The sequence below is a fragment of the Armigeres subalbatus genome, chromosome 3, assembly GCF_024139115.2.
Source record: "Armigeres subalbatus isolate Guangzhou_Male chromosome 3, GZ_Asu_2, whole genome shotgun sequence".
Lineage (NCBI taxonomy): Eukaryota > Metazoa > Arthropoda > Insecta > Diptera > Culicidae > Armigeres > Armigeres subalbatus.
Window position 1 is genome coordinate 174062751 of NC_085141.1, and position 3970 is coordinate 174066720.

The following is a 3970-nucleotide window of genomic DNA, read 5'->3' on the forward strand; positions in this document are numbered from 1 at the left end:
GCGAGATCCGGACTAACGAGTCGTCGGACTAGCGAGGTCCGGATAAGCGGGGGGATACTGTAATAGTTACCGTCCAAGTTCGTTGTGTGTCCAATTTCTTTGCCAACTTTGAAGAGTACTCTGATGGACTAATGGGAAAAACTCGTTGCTCGAGAATTGTCTATCATAATCCGAGTCTGCCTTCTCATTGCCGTAGATTGAGCAGTGAGATGGGACCCAAACAAAGGTAATCTTGAATGATCTTTCGACCAAACCACGCATCTGCTCTCTTATGTTTGTAAGAAAGTAAGATGCGTGCTTAACAGGTTTCATCGACCGGAGTGCCTCGATAAAAGATATTTTAGTTACTATATAAAGATTGTCGCTTCGGTTCCCTTTGTTCTGTTGTCCGGAACATGTTGGGTACCAAGCTGTCAAATCGTATTGATTTTCCTTCTTTGACATTTAGCTCCCCTATCCTCGCCAGCAAAAGATGTTCCGGACAGCGACGACAGCGACAATCTTTATCTAGTAACTAAAATATCTTTTTCCTTGATAGAACTAAGACTATCTGAGAAGATGAAATAATGGTCTACGGGCTTATTTAAAATTATCCCCAAAGCGAAGTTAATTGCTGCCAGCTCAGCAACATAAACCGAACACGGTTCCTGAAGTTTTCGGAAGGTGGTTGAAGTTACGTTGAGAACACCGAAGCCAGTGAATCCGTTAATGCGAGAACCATCAGTGAAATAGGGCCCTCCTTAGTCGTGCGGTAAGACGCGCGGCTACAAAGCAAGACCATGCTGAGGGTGGCTGGGTTCGATTCCCGGTGCCGGTCTAGGCAATTTTCGGATTGGAAATTGTTTCGACTTCCCTGGGCATAGAAGTATCATCGTGTTAGCCTCATGATATACCAATGCAAAAATGGTAAACTGGCTTAGAAACCTCGCAGTTAATAACTGTGGAAGTGCTTCATGAACACTAAGCTGCGAGGCGGCTCTGTCCCAGTTTGGGGATGTAATGCCAATAAGAAGAAGAAGAAGATCAGTGAAATATCTGTTGTTGCAATTGACATGTTCATATTTTTCAGAAAAAATGGAGGGAATAGAAAGATTTCGAAGATGATCTGGTCCCGCATAGAATTATATCAAACATCAATTTTTCCAGTAATCGTTTTTTGATTATACATTTTACGATTGAATTATATATGGTATTGTAGTAGATTATACACCAATTGTACCATGAATAATGTTGATGATAGCCTCTACAATTTTTGGTTTTTGGATGATACACTGAACGGGTCGTTAAGTATTGTCTGTTTCCTTGGTAACAAAACGCGCCGACCATTTTTGAGGCACTATCAAAATCGTCGCCAACATCTTAATTCTAAAATTATGTTAGTTTCATCAGAAAATAACGTCAATCTGCATTAAAAACAGGACTCAATTTTGGGAAATAATGTGATTATTGAGTATATAACATTTTGTTCACAGTTGATTTGACAGATCTTATGGCCATTTCTGCTGGCGACGATTTTGGCGTCAATTCGTTTTGCGACGATTTCAAATCGTCGCGGCCGATAAGGTGGGAAATTGATAATATCGTTACCATTCTAAAATGGCCTGTTTTGCGAACGAAAAAAATTCTGTATCATTGAGGTTACAATCACTGTGTATCATTCGATGATTCTCTGAATAATAATCTTTTGGTGTATGATCGAGATTTAATAATTAATGATTTGACATTTTTCGTCTGTATTATAGATAGTAGAATCTATAGATGAGCGAAAGCATGGCTGAGTCGATTTTTTTGCCCATGCACACGCGCATATGACGTCACAGCCCTTAACGTTTCCATTGAAATCGTGACGTCATGCTCGTTTGGAGACACGTTTGACAGTTCGTTTGGAGACAGAGGATTTATCTTCGCTCATCTATATATTCCACTATCTATAGTCTGTATTAGAGGCCTGAATAAGAGAAACGCGGATAGAAAATATGATTCTGCCAACACTGCAGTCAATCTTCTTCATCGAAGACCAACACATGAAAAGGAAGAAATGGTTTATGTAGATAAAATCTCACAATCCGCTATTCAATGTGTCCACATCACATAACAATAGAATCCAATACTTTGACTACAAAAACTTTCATATTTTATTGCAAACAAATGTTAAATTCATTAAAATTTGTTTATTAAAAAATGGTATAAAATCGAATTTAGCCGTTTTCAGTATTTGAGCCAACATATTGGCTGCTTGACAGGTCTCCTGCTCGATTGGCTGCTGTTTTTTGACGGTTCGATTGGCGGCACATACCTATCCGCGTTTCTCTTATTCAGGCCTCTAGTCTGTATCATAAAATCATAAAAGAGCTATTACTTGAAAAATTATCATTCCATGAATAGAAACTGAATAATATAACCGATTCGATGAATGGTTAATTTCTATTCGGGGTATTCCTTGAATAGCATGTTTTATGGACAGATCGTACACTCAGCGAACTGGACTATCGAAATTCATAACTGGTGCCTTATGAATCTTCGACTGATTATTCCACCAACAGTGCTTCTTATATGCAGTTACCTTCCCGAGTAATCAAGCGTCGATGGGCGTGCGGTCTACATACCGGCCTCCCGACCCCGACGTCCATGGTTCGAACCCAGTCTGCCGCACTTCACTTTTTTTCAAATGAAAATCATCATTCATAAGGCAACATATTGAAATTAATACCGATTCATTGTGGCAAATTTTCATAAGGCGTTTGATTAAAAATCATACGTCCATTTTCCTCAGTGTATGTTCCTAATTTGATCAATTTTGCGAATAACTTAAAAAATAAAGCAATTCACGAGGGTTTTATTAGTTCAATCAAGAGATATATCTTTCACGCTTCTACGCTGCTTTTAACTGATTGACTATTTTGGATAAATCACGCTTAACGATTCAAAAGGACCTAAGTAACATTTTTTTCATGAATTAATTTGAATAGCGCAATCAACAGAAAAACATGAAAGCTTTTGATTGCAGTACTCAAATTAATTCATGAAAAAAATGCAGGGGACTGAAGAGAAGGCTTATACGCCTACCCACCATTCATTCAATATGGCGTACAATGTTTTTGTTTTAATTTCGTTTCATTTATGGTAACAAAACTTCGGAAGTATCGACGAGCTATTTTTCGACATAAAGAAGTCATACAAACACAAAAGGCTCGATGTACCTCAACCAATTGCAAGTTTTCGCCAGGAGAAGTTAAATGCCGATAATTAGCACTAACTGCGTACGAACCAATCACCCAAAATGAGCGCTGAATTCGGGTATACTACCCAGAAACTGGGTACCAAAAACAGAAGTACCAAAAGCGATGTTGGGTAGAGTGCCATTGTACCGCGGGTGACAGGCGTTTCACCCTCCTGAAAAAATGTTACTTAGGTCCTTTTGAAAAGTTAAGCGAGAAATGTGTATTTTTCTGGGTTGGCCAAATTAGACACTAAGGTGGCCAAAACCAGTGCACTTCCCCTATATTTCTTGCCGATCGGATCCGCATTTACTCAAAATAGAGGTCGCCTGTACAGACGTGTAAGCACGAGATGCCAAACAAAATCTGATCAACTGTGATGAACAGACTCGTGCATATATCGGTGTTGCATGATGTGACAGATAACATAGGTTTATTTATTTTATGGAATCAGATTTGATATGCAAAAATAAATTTAATAGTATATTTAAATATATCAATTATATAAATACTATATTATATAATTAGTATACTTATATGTTGTATATAAAACAATACGCCTCGGTAAAAAGCTTGCTCTATCCAAACGATCCAAGCAATATGATAAAAAATATGGAATACAGTTGCAAAACCCTTTTCAGACATTTGCGATGGAAACATCATCGGTAGGCGAGAACGAAGATTGACGTTTCGGGCTCGGGAGCCGCAACAAAAAAAGACATAAAAAAGCAAAACGACGTGAGAAAGGTTGC